The sequence below is a fragment of the Barbatula barbatula genome (assembly GCF_947034865.1).
Source record: "Barbatula barbatula genome assembly, chromosome: 18".
NCBI lineage: Eukaryota > Metazoa > Chordata > Actinopteri > Cypriniformes > Nemacheilidae > Barbatula > Barbatula barbatula.
In genome coordinates this window covers 14,236,942-14,251,135 of record NC_136781.1, presented here as the reverse complement: position 1 = coordinate 14,251,135, position 14,194 = coordinate 14,236,942, and the positions used below count along the sequence as shown (strand labels likewise).

The following is a 14,194-nucleotide window of genomic DNA, read 5'->3' as shown; positions in this document are numbered from 1 at the left end:
GACATGGAAACAGGTGCAAGCCAGGAAACATGTACAACGAACAAGCACAAGACAATAGACAAGAGGGCATTAAATAGGACTAACAAAGGAGATAACGATGGGCAGGTGTGGGTAATGAGACACGGGAGGAAAGCAATACTAGGAATGAGAGGGGGGGAGCCAAATGACGAGACTGGAGAGAACGCATATTATGTCCTGATTGACAAGAGAAGGCAGAATCATGACAACGTCATTTCCAGGTCTAAAGGAGAATTCGATTTTTCACCTTAAAAGCTTGTAATAGAGTGACATGCAAACGTTTATTTATATATTGTGCTATATTTAAACATCCTTATTGATCACATTTCTAATGTGTTTTAGTCATGTCTTAATGCAGCACTGCGCAGACAGCGGAAACAAAACAAAACAAAAAAATGAATAAAACAAAACATAATGAAACAAAATACTAAAATGATGTATTGAAATACAATTTTAAAAATCAAATTTGTTTTTTAAGGCCCTATTATTTTCAACAAATTTCAACCAAGTTAGAAGTTTCACTATACCAACCGGATCTCACAACAATTCAACTATTTTACGAGGAGGCTTATTTATATGAATTTGCATGTTGTGAATGGTACGAAAACGTACGATTACTAAAAAACAATACTGAAGGCCCAACCCTAACATCACTGGCACGAAAGCAAATTGCACTAAAATGTGTGGATGGGATCGTACAAATTCATACGAATTAGCCAATTCGTAAAATAGTTGCGTTTTTGACGTGAGATTGTGCTGTCATTGCGCAATATCAGTACACAGATCATTTATTTTCTTTTATTTAAACAGAACTGAATTGCAACAAAGATATTCTATATCAAAATCAAAGTGGATATGCATATACAATTTTTAATAAATCCAATCAAATGGAGGAGGACTGAATACATTTAATTCAACTCTTTATGAACAATACCTGAATATACTGTATATAAAATATAATTCAACACAAACGCATCATGAAGACATTGATCAGCAGTTTGGGTATTTAATCAAAAGCTCCTTTTCACGTCCCGTGTCTTATGGTTGGTTATACGAAAGTGCTCACTTCTTTTCTCCATTCATTGATGCAATTCTGAGAAAGAACGTGAATGTGAACAACATTCGTAAACAACCAAACTACATTTGTAGTACTGACGCCTAATGATCAAGCTGTTTGTTTACTAATTGCTCTGAACATGTATAGAAGCTGTGTAGGAGGGTGCAGGACGACCGTCTGGAAAGAGACGGTATGTTCATTTGCTGAATGCTTTTACGTACAGTCCCAGAAAAAAAACACACTGATTAGATGATGCTTGCTGAAATGTTCCAGAAGTTGCGCTGTACCGCACTGCAGTGTTGTTTATTTAGCATCTGACAAGAGCCAGGGGAAAGACAACCAAGGAGAAAACGAGGGCTGGTAAAAAAAACATAAAGGACAGAAATAAAGTGACAGAATGTGGAAGCCAGATAGGTTGAAAAAGAGCAAGCGTAAGGGCAAAAGGGTAAAATTGTTGGCAATGATGTGAACTTTCATCACTTCCTTTGGCCTCTTTCCTTCCTGTTTACATTTAGTCAATTAACAAATGAGTCGGGCAGGTTTAATATACGGAATCACACATTCTTTGCTGTGCTAAAATGTTTCTACCTGTAAACAGTTTATACTCAGGTACGCTGGTAAATAAAAGCGCAAGTCACAACAGACTGTGTGTTATGGGATTTTACCACAATGGTTTTTCTGAAAGGGATTAAAAATGTGTGCTGCTGTTATCTTTATATACATTTATTTTATGTTGTTTTTTCTTCTTTGGAACGAGATAGTTTGCGTCTCAGTGGTTTTGTGTCAATGCAATGGAAGTCAATGGGCGCCAATGTTGTTTAGTTACCAACTTTATCCAAATGATCTTCTTTCGTGTTCTGCAAAAGAAAGAAAGTCATACAGGTTTGGAAAGACAAGATAAGTAAATGAAGACAGAATTTTTTCCATTATTGGGTGAACTCTCCATTTAACGACAAAATAAATGACTACAAAATAATATAATAAATAATATATAAATACATTGTTAGTTTTTTTGTACCTTTCAGACATTCATTTCACACTTTTATGTTTGCTGTGTGTTATAGGGTACATGTTTATTGTGTCTAACATAGTAAATTGGACATTCATTTAGAAAGCATTATGTAACATATCTGCATATTCCAATGCCATCAAAACGTGACCCATTCAACTAAACGATCTATTTTACCAACGTACACAACTTCACCGATCACAAAGTCAATTCAATATCACGCAAAACATTTATATTGACGTCTAAGCTAAAAACTGGAGAACAGACAGTAATTTGACGTTCATCCCTGCTGCTTTGGTAGAATAGACCAAAACAAAGCATGCTGTTTTATTTGTCAAGCAACGGAGAGCAGTTATAAACCATCATTGTACTCAAAATGACCAGGAAAATTTCCCTTCAGAAGGCTTATCCATAAAAGAAGCACTTGAAAAACGGGAAATGAAACTGGCTTTTTGAGGGGAAGTACAACAACCATTAGTGTAAAAGCATGTTTCTGCACAACAACACAAGCTAAATTACCAGGAGAAACGGCAGGGTTAAATTGATTTCTTTTCTCGTGTTAATGAAACATGTTAGAGCACGAGACCCCCGCTCGCTTTTGTCACAGATTGACAAGGTCGAGATAAACTCTATTGTAAAGTGCCAATCAAATGAAAGTCATCACATTTCAATATTTCGCTCTCTCCGGATTTATCAGCCATCAACCAGCCATGAAGTTCAAATGATTTAATGGTGTAATAAATTTGCTTTATATCAGACAACTAGCTTCATGCCTCCAAAGTAACTATTTAATGCTAATCCAATTTGTCATTCTAAAATTGAGAAAAAAACATCATATTAGCACTTGCATCATTTGCGCTGGAATTTAAATCGTTCTTATCCAATTAAACCCAAGTCTGAAGATAATGTGACAGCTTTTTCCTGTTTTGTTCTCATTGGGAAACATCCCCGGAGCAACACAGTCATCGGGTTTCCTCAATAAGAGCTCTGTTGAAGACAGCGCTGTTGACAGAGTCAATTGAATGAGGTTTGTTGTAGTCACTGGTATGGCGTGTTGGCTTCAGAGGTGCCATTAGTTTTCATTAGCATCCACTGACGCTGTAGAAAATACGTGTGCTGATTTTACTAAAGACCAGGAGCCTTATCTTCTTAAACAAAGATCTCTCAACAGCTTCCGCGGCATTCTGTCAACTACCTGAAAAAACGATTTTGACATCTTTGAGCTCCAGTTTGTAAAAACTAACACAATCTCACAGCAAAAACCTAACAATATTAGGGGGTTAATATTAGGATAATTTGTTTGAATTTGTATGATCTCACTCGTACATTTTAGTGCAATATGCTTTCGTGCCAGTGACGTTGGGTTTAGGGACATGGCTTCACATAGTTTTTTTCTAGTTATCGTACATCTTTCACGAATTAGCCATCTTGCAAAATAGTCACGAATTGCAGTGAGATCAGGTTGGTAAAAACAAATCAGTGTTGTACACCCAAAACCTTGTATATATTTCATGATTTTGTAATCTTTATTATTATTAGTCACTCTTTATATTTTTCAAAATTCAAACCATTAAAAAGTATTACAGGCGCTTGTCAACTTTGACAACACAGTATTTACTGATTTTCAAAGGCACAATGTTTCTTCCATTTCCTGAAAACAGTGAATTTGGACATCTGAGGTTTCGGAACGACAGCGCCGTATTTACAGTAATGTAGTGGAACTTAATAGAGCAAGACAAACGTTAAAAGTATGCAGGTATAAGTTTTGTGATTATAGTAATTCATCATTAATTTTATTTTTTAATTTGTGTTGTCTAAATTGTAACTATATTAGCAGGAATACTGCTCTTGATGCAGAAATGTCTGGATATGCATTATTCCTGCAGGTGAAGTTGTGAGATCCTTGTAAAGAAGTTTTAGCAATAGTCGAAGTGACGGTGAAATTGAAGTTAACACAAAGTGCTTTGCTTTCACAAAGCATGCTGTAAGCCAACAGGCTGTTGACATCTGAAACACTGTGTGTGCGTGTTAAACATATTCACCGAAATAGTAGTGCCAGAATGAGCTTGTGGTGAAAGACTTTTCACACTGTTTTTAAAGCTTTTTCGAGCTGTACATAACTGCAGCTGAAATATGGAATAAAACTTTGCACAAGGTTTTTACTTTTGACTAATAAATGTCGAATGTTTTAGCTTTCACATTATGCATAGAAATATTAACTTTTTACAATAAAGTTTATATAACTGCACCTATTTTTGAGCGCTACATTTTATTATTTTAATAGCTCAGAACATAAATGTTGAATGTTTTTAGCTTTGTATGCCCAGCGAGTCACATGACCATTGAGACATGTGGAGTGTAAACGCCGATTTTTTTCTAAAACGCATGAGGAAACGCCAGTATATTCCATTTTAAAACGCCGGTTTTGTACGACAACAGGCTAATGTAAACACCACCTAAATGATGAGAGAGTTTCATTTTTGGGTCCAATTGTTATACTTTTAAACAGTGTGTGTTAAACATTTATCCCAGATGTTTGCCTTGCGCTATAGACTTCCACTGTAAGTGTATTAAAGTACAGTACATGCAATATTGTATATAAAATGAGTGGATTCATTTATTTTCTGTTGTAATCCATGCCTCAGATGCAGTCGATACAGCTTAAGTCTTATTAAATCAGGAACGGTCCTTTAAGACATGATATAAAAAGGCAAATATGTGCTTTCTCTTATATTGAACAACCAATGTTGTTTTAACTCCTATTCCTCATGCACAGCAACTCAATGTGAAGTAATTGACTTTTAATTAGACAAGTGAATATCTGATTGTTTTATTCTCAGACGTCTTGTGCAGCTTGGCCTCATTAACTCTCTCTGACCTCGGTGACTGAACATCAGACCTCTCATCGCACACAGCAAACACTGAGATGTAAAGAAACAGAAGTTTAATCAGCGTACCCAGATGCCGACTGGAAACATTCCTTCAGGATAAAACCTCATATCACGATGAGTCCGTGGAAGACTTGAATTGTGTCTTTAAGACTCTGAGGATTTGAACTCCAGCGAATCTGTGCCGAGGTCCCTCGGAACACTTTCTCACACAACTGTTGTGGCCACAGAACCTTAAGAAAAACCTCTTACATCCAGTATTACTTGAGCATTTGTATCATTTGGCTGAGTGATTTTCTGGGTATTTAGATGTTATTTAATGCATTTCTTCTGCTTCTGGTCACTCTTCGGTGGATTCAGAAACGTTTGCAAATTTGTTGTATTTTCCATACACTGAAAGAGAATGAAAGGTCGAGGCTGTCAAACTTAAAAAATGGTGTAAGAGTCTTAAAAGAGCACATTGAACCATTGAATAAAATGACGGACATGAATAAGATTAGATTTTAGAGCTATTTACAGAATTGAGATGTTTCGCCTACGAAGTCATCATGCGGCTCCCAAAAGTCTTCAGCTTCTCTGAAGCTCAACACCCCTCTTTCACTTAAACTACATTTAAAATGTGTGCAGGACATTTATGGACAAGTGTACAGGATTGAACAGGACGTTTGATTAAAAAATGGATTTAATAGTCAGTGAGGGATGAGATCTGTTTGGGTACTGACATTCTTCCAAATAATATTGGAGGAAATGATTAAAAATATCCCTTGTGACTCTTCTGTCGAAAATAATGTGTATTCACCACAAAAAACACAGATTGATATTGTTATCAGCTCTTGTATTGTTTTCAGCTGTGACATTCAAAAGGGCATGTTTAAATTAAACGTTACAAAGACTTTCAATATTTGCATTAGAAAATGAACTCTTGCAACGAATATCACTTACAGTCATCTCGCATAATCAGGGTTGGGAATTGCTATATGCTTTTGCATAGTGCTCGACTTCTCGTGTTATCAGAGGTGGTGATCATATCACACTGTCAATGTGAACCCCGTAGCCTTCATAGAAACAGTTAAAACTACATCATGCTTTATGCTTACATTTCACTTAAGTAAGAGACAGATGATATTTTTTTGAAGAGGTTTGCATGTGGATGTAATTTAAAATAATTTAAATTGTTACGGTATACTGTACTTGTGGTACAGTCAGTTCAGCATCAGCCGCACGCTGCACGCTCACAAAGTGCCGCTGTGCTGGCAGCGGGAACCGCCATAAACACTTGTGCTTAAATGGTCGAGGCGCTGCAGTATTGCAAGCCAATGGTGTCACAATTACGGCATAGGTTAAACGCGTTTATATCCGAATGTCCAATCACTGATGAACTGAGCCAGACCAGATCTAATTCACCAAGGCCTTGATACGAAGTCCTTGTAGTGGCCATTTTGACTACTGTGCTTTTTCATGTTTTTATGATAATGCTTTTATCAAGGGAATTTTACGTAAAAAAATTGACATAAAAAATCTAGAGGTTTCCGATGTAAATAAAATCCCCCAAAATAAATTGGGAATACATTGCAATGTTATGACTATGCCCATAGCGTTCTAGAACGCCGTGAAAAAAGAATAAAATCGCACCTCTGAGAACTTTTCCAGCATATGTTTTTTATCTATGTTTATTTAACTTATTTGTTTGACATCGAGAGTTAAGGCCTTAAGACCTGCACGGATCAAATATTTCCCCCGGTAGTTCATCAGGTGTTCACTTGTGTTGTTCACTTGTGTATGTTTGTGAGACACATACATTCTGATCTGCGCACTTTGGATGTTTCAGTCAGAGTAAGATCATTTTTGTGTCCAAACATCTTTGAATAACCCTTAACATCAATCAAGTCCCACACTTTATTTTCTCTATTACAGTATGTTCATTCCTTTAACGCAATAGTCAGACTGATTGCGCTGCTTGATATGCTGTAATATATAATAAATGCACTTTATTTAGCCTACAATAAATCTCTACGTTAACATGTATGATATGCTTTTTAATTATGTTTTTTAAAAGTCTATTCTTTTTTTTAAATGCGTCATGCAGAATCGTTCACATCAGCTGGTGTGATATGATATTTTTTCTATTTAAAAATGAAACGTAGCGTTAGTCTCTTCACGGAGGTAAATGGCAAGGCATCTGGCATTGATTAATAAGTTCATGCTTGTTACATTACAATCATTGCGCAACATTATTGCGTCTGCTTAATGTCAATCCATTTTTTGTAATATGGAAACTAAAATCATACGGGCTACTGATAAAAGACACGCATAGACTGAAAGGCCCCTGTAAGTCGCTTTGGATAAATAATTAGTGTTCGTTCTGTTTATAGCTTGAAAGTCCACTGATGTGCGAGTTAAGCAGCGACAGTCAAGTGCAAGTCGTTAACCGAATATCGATACGGTTGATAAAAAAGATCTCTCAATGCACACTTTCTTTTTTTTACTGACCACGCATTAAGTACTGAAATATAAATCTAAAAACGACCCAGCGATACAGATAAGAAAAACAAGACCAACAACGTAAACACTGATCAAATGATTCAGTCAGCGATGACAAATCCATCACGCCAACATCCACACTGCCAGGCTCGGCCACCTAAGAACCTTTGAATGATTTCTGCTGTTAGAAATTAGCTTATACAATATTTCAACCGATTGCTTTTTTGCTCTTCACGTAAGCAATACGCTATATGTAATAAGCAGAATACATTCAATGGAATTAGTTGGCCTCGCTGACCACGTTGTGTAACCTTAAATTACCAAAGAGAACAAGTCGTTTCTTCAGAAAGCAAGCAATGATTTGTTTAATGTTAGCAAACACTGCGCACATAATGAAATCTGGTAAAATGATCAGTGGTAAATTGGTCTAGTCTGGCTCAGTACATCAGTGATTGGTTGACGAGAGTTTAAATTGACTGGCTTTGGAAATCAGTGGGAGGGGCTCATTATACAACAGACATACGCCCTAAATGACGCGCGCTCTGTGTAACCAAACCAGTGTTTTTACGCTGTCATATGGCAAGACAGCGGCGCAAAAGATACCCAACCCTACTCATTATAAAAACATTACCATTATTAGCAAGATGGGTTTCCTGATTCAGCATAATATTAAGATTAAGTCATGCGAGCAGAGGCATTATTTGTTCTGTAGCAAACAGCTTGTGGATGTTTGTGTAGCATACAGAAGATAGGAAAGCAATTAGTTTTAACAAGGTGAATGCACACAGTAGCTCTCAGAAGAGAACAAGGCGAAAAAATTAACGCGTGTTGGTCTATTGATCTTTTCAATTGAAACAGACTTAAATCTTACAGTAGTTATTGAGTTATAGACGACAAGTCTTACAGACCACATGGAAGCCTTTATAAAGCTGATTCATTGTAACGGGATAAATCAGAAAGCAAGAATTTCTCACGTTGGCATTTACATGACCATATGCATCATCAGTTCATGGCATGAGACCAAAGGGTGTTTCATTATCAGTTGCTTTATGTGATGCATTGTGGCACAGTCTAAAACGTTTATATTTAAAAGCCTTTTAAAGGACCTCAGACAAGCATGCCAGGAACGATGAATACAACCTACTCAATGCCTGAAGTGCTGTTATTTACCCTTGATATGAAAACGCTGCCTTGTGTGCTCAAACCTCATTTGTCTAAGCAAAAATGAGCTTGTACAGTACATGCAAGGTAATGCGTATCTTCTAAAAGGCCATGAGCCATTGGCAGACACCCACGCATTTAAGATGTAACATTTGTGCCTGCATTCGTGCCCTGATGCTCATGAATAAATCACACAGAGCGACACGTACAGGTCTCGAGTTAAACGCGCTGAAAGCGGCGAGGTGAAAATACCACAACAACACTGCACCGTATATAAGAGGGATTCAGCTGCGGTGGAATGACTTCCGCTCACTGTGTATTATAGGACAAGATTCGTTCAGCTGAAGAGACAGTAAATAGACTCATGTCATGTGTTGCAAACATCTGGGACAGTTACCAAATGTCATGTGGTTCTTAATGATCTCACAATAATATTTAGGTTGTGTGTGTACTTGTAAATAAACTGTGCTTTGTCTATCAAGTCCCCTTCATTATAATAGCCTATAGTTACACACTATGAAAATAATCGTAACAAGTGATAATGACATTATTGATTTTTCTTAAAAGGCCCTTTCACACCAATTCAACAATATCTTTAATAACAACCAAAAGTGTCCACATGGATGTAGATATTATGTTTATCGTGTTATTTTAATATAGTCAAATGCTGCAGTTTTAGATTTGAAATGTGTATGTCCTTTTAATTCGATTGGATATCTTTACGAAAAGGCTGTAGGCCCACAAAAATGTAATGATCCTATCCAACACCCCATGATGCTTTGAACAAAAGATGTGAGAAAATATTCACAAACGCATTTCTGCCGAATTTCAAGTCATTTGTTTCTAGTATGGGAACTTTCACATTGAAAGCACTAAACTACATCAGCATTCTGTCCACTACTTTATAGAGGGTTCCAAAATGTTGTATTTTCCACATACCATGCATGTTTGTATCTCCTCTTTGCCCCGCCTCTCGCACAGATTTTTAACAAAGCTCATTGCTCTGAAATGCGAGGTGTGTTATGATTGGGCGAATGCTGAAAGCGTGTGACAAAAGTGTAATGCCTCTTGCTTTGGAACCTGATGTTTCAAGTATGGTAATTGTACTGACAGATACTTGCATATAAATATTGGTGGCACCCGAACTGATGTAGATTTGTGGGGGTGTGGTTACAGGTTTCCTGAGGCATATCAGGCAGGTCTGGGCCAGCATTTGCTTTTAAATAGAATGCATATTTTGTTCCGACACCTAAATTCATGCAATTTTACGTGTCTAATACATGCATGGTCAACTTAAAACACAAAGACACAGAAAAACAAGTATTCGCACCATATGACCCCTTTAAAATTCTCTCTATGTTTTGTTTATAAGATGAAAATTGGAAGAAACTCATTTTACATCAACCATATCAGATGAGAAATGTAGTCCACATGATATATTCCAGATTTTTGGCTAAATAAAAACTAATTAATTTCCTTCTGCGGTCTCATGTTATTATTGAAGACCATACAGTGTGTTGATGATTACATGAGTCTATTTAAACTCATTTTTAAAACTTCAAAACTATGAGCACATTTAGTCTATAGGTGCATTCCAAATCGCGCACTTATACAAGTCAAATCAAGTCAGCTTTAATTATATAGCGCTTTTCACAATTTTCATTGTTACAAAGCAGCTGTACAAGAAAACATTGACTATAAGCTAAACATATAAGGTTATGCATGTCCAAACACAGGTCAAATATCAGACACACTATAAATTCCTATATGCAGTGTTAATTAAATAAAACTATAAATTTCTATCAGCCCCCCTGGCCAGGCAAACAGCGAGGAACTCAAAACTCCATTGGAGGAGAAAAAAACCTCAGAGGGAAACCAGGCCTAACCAGGGGATTCCAGTTCCCCTCTGGCAAAAACTGCAGCCTCTGCACAAGCTCGACAGTACTTGCACAACAAGGCAAAATAAAAAATAGAAATTTAAGATTATCATTAATAATCTATTAGCAGCTGAAATTTTGTAAAGTCGCCATGTCCTTTGTCCAGCTCTATCATCACAGCTTTTCTCAGGTCAGGAGGGGTGGAGACCATCATTTTTCAGCAGGTCAGGACTGCCCTTAAAACTCTTCCAGTTATTTATAAAAACGATATAATTCTGCGGCACAACCAGCCATTTAGTGATAAGCAGGGAGGGGGCCAGAGAATATTACAGTGTCTGACATTGTGCTTGCGAGCTCACACACCTCTTTAATATTATCTCTAGTGATCTCCGATTGACAGAGTCGAACATCATTTGTGCCGACGTGAATAACAATCTTACTGAATTTACGATTAGCCTTAGCCAGCACATTTAAATTTGACGTGATGTTACACGCTCTGGCTCGCAGTAAACATTTGACTATGGCGGCTGTTGCCTCCGAACAATAGAATCACCAATAACTAGGGCACTTTCAGCAGGTTTCTCAGTCGGTGCGTCACTGAGTGAGGCAAACCTGTTCGAGACTGTAATCAGAACGGTTGAGTGATGTTTGGACATGCCACTACGCCGTCTCACAGTCACCAAGTTTCCCAGCTACGGGGGATCTTCAACCAGACTGAGCTGTGTGCGCTAAAATGGCTTGCAACCAAAGTGTTTTCCAAGGTCCATACACTCTTACTATCCTAAGATAAAGATTGGATGCGAGACACTAATTCTGAGATCTTCTGAGACTAATTCTGAAGCTAAACATTTGACATGAGGTGCAAATAACAATAATAAGAGAAGAAGCCATAACTCATAGGGTTTGAAGAGTAATTCCAATTGACCAAGATTGCTCGATGAATCTTAATATATACGCTTAAAAGAGAAACAGTTAGCACACAAGACAACTAGACGGCAAGATGATATTTAACAGTGTAAACAGAAAGCCCACTAGCATGCTAATGCTATTCTAACGACGCTGAGTAAGCTATCAATTTAAATCAAGATCTTCAAGTCAATAACCAGGACAGGGTTATTGAGATATCAGGATAAGTTAGCAACGACAGTGATAAGTAAAAATGTATACTACATATAAAATATTTAAGTAAGTGCAAATGCAGTGATACAAACAAACCGCCAGCAGTGGTTATAGGACGAACATCTGAGTCTGCGTCTGTGTGTCAGCATACACTATTCTACGCCATTTTGTAGTATAGTGTGAGTATTTGAATGAGAATTTTCACATTGAAATTCTCAAAAAAGAAGTGCACTTTAAGTACCCGGATGATGCACTCTTTCAACCAAAAATATGAAATGTGACACAATGGAAAATTCACACACTCAACGGTCGCAGTTTCGCTTACTTAACGGAAGGGATGCGGGCTAGAGCAAAACTCTCCCGCAGAGTGATAACGCTTCAATCTGATGATGACTAACGTAATGGTGGGCAAAACAGATGAAAACTACATTATATGTACTATGAACAAGTTGATTTTTATTCACACTCGTAAAACAGGAGCTTGACTATGTACATAAAACAAAAAAGACTAGATACAACTAGAAACAAAAGCCTATGCACGAGGGGGCAAAAACCAAAGAACAGGGTAAAAAACACACGATATACAGACACAGGAATCAAGGCCTAGAGACACGATAGACTCCAGACGGCCAAAAGGAAATGAATAATCCACTTGCCTAGATAACAGTTAAACGACTGGCATGACACGAACAATTTTAACACACAAAACAAACTCGCACAGGACAGCAAAAACAAGGGAGATTAAATGGGGAGACTAACAAAGGATAATTAACAAGGGGCAGGTGTCAGGAATGCAAACTGGCAGGAAGCCAAACGAGGAAACGAGGAAAGAGGGGAAGGGCCGAAGATGAGACCGGACAATGATATGTTTCTCTCCACACAAAACACGAGGTCCTGTCATGACCAAGAAAGACATTACATGAAGAGGCAGAACCATGACAATATCATTTGGGACACAGCTTAAGGGATTTTTAATGTTTGTTATCTATTTGTTTGAGATAAGCACTCGATATTTTTAAGATCGTCTTTTTAAAATTCTACAGTACCTTACAGGAGCAGTCTGTCTTAACTTTAGATCTGTGTGTGAAGCGCACTTTGTTTATGATGTGAAATATCAGATTTATATTGAAGTTATGAGTTGAGACACCCAGTTTGTTAATCTCCAAAAAACAAATCTCTCTGTCATTAAAGTAATACTTTAGGAATACGTGTCCATGGTTAATGCATGTCTGATGTGTCACAAACTCACTCTGACGAATACGATGCACACCAGACAGACTGAGACTGAGGGAGGAGTCCAGGTTGGAGCCGACCAGACGGAGAGCCTGGGCGACACTGAATGTCCAAAGGGCTGAAGTGATGCCCATGGCTCTGGCGACCAAGGAGTAGGTGTGGACATGGAAGGCCACGGCGGAACCAGAGCGACTGAGGATGGAGGTGGAGACGAAGGGAAGGGGGAACCTGACAGAGCTGAAGGGGCGGACGCCGGACCCTGAAGTTTCTGTCCGTTCAACATTTCCTTCTCCAGCTCCTCGATGGACTAACACACAAACTTATTTAAGATAACAGATGTAAACAAATAACACACAGAACCCAGAAGAAACCTACTTTCCCCGTTCTAGCGAAGGCCTCTGCGATCTTGCGGTTGCGTCCTCAGTAGCAGGTGGTGATGAGGTCGGCCACGCCGCAGCTCTCCAGAAACGTGGCGGGAGAGACGGGACTGGCCGTGCAGAAAAACCGAGCGAAGGCGATCATCTCCATCAGACCCAGACGGATGACGGCGGCTTTATTGTTGTCACCGAAGTTCAGACCGTCACAGAAACCAGCACCAACAGCTACAATATTCTACAAACAAACACATCGTGATAAAAACACTTGAGATCAAGCAGTGTCTGATCTTTTAGTCAATGTTCACCTTTAACGCTCCACAGATCTCCACAACATCAGCCTCCTCCACCACCGTCACACGAAAGTTCTGTGTCTGCATGAGTTCCTTCAGCAGCGGCCCGTGAGCTTTGCTTTAACATCCTAAACACACGTCAACAGGCCAAAGCGGTTATTATTGAGGCAAAGCTGGAGGTTTGAAGCCACGAGGCGGCGGATGGTCGATGACTGACCAAGGAGGAGCCGGAGGGATAAGGGAGCCTGGTGGAGCCAGTGGGATGATGTGCCATGGCGAAGACGAGGGAGGCAGAAGCAAAGGTACTCGGACTTGTACCCCAAACGTTGCCGGTTTGAGCCTCATTAGCATGGATTGTAGGTAGGGGGAGTGAGTGATCAGCTCTCTCCTCCAGGTTCATTGAGGTTCATTTGCGAGGTTCAATCACGGGGGTAAAGTGGTGCAGGGAACCATGAAAGTTTAGTTTGTTACATCCTGACACAAAACAACTGATTTTTGGGCAAAAACGATTAAATATTTGATTTAATATTTGATGTAAACAAGATGAACAGTATTCTCAAAGAAAATGTGAGACTGTAAGACGTGCTCAACAAAATCTCATTGGTTGTGTGTCTTGTGACCACGAGAACCAATGAGATTCATAGGCAGAGAACATTACTGCTTCACAGGGCTAATACCATTGGA

The 14,194-nt window shown here is 38.5% G+C and overlaps 1 pseudogene across 1 annotated transcript; it reads right to left on the bottom strand.

Moving 5' to 3' along the window:
- Nucleotides 1-12,847: 12,847 nt before the first annotated feature.
- On the bottom strand, nt 12,848-13,855 carry LOC306907406 (glycerol-3-phosphate dehydrogenase [NAD(+)], cytoplasmic-like; annotated as a pseudogene). Its single transcript has 4 exons — nt 13,728-13,855; nt 13,526-13,628; nt 13,219-13,455; nt 12,848-13,150 (listed from the first exon to the last, which is right to left on the bottom strand). The product of its transcript is annotated as a glycerol-3-phosphate dehydrogenase [NAD(+)], cytoplasmic-like (transcript).
- Nucleotides 13,856-14,194: the final 339 nt, after the last annotated feature.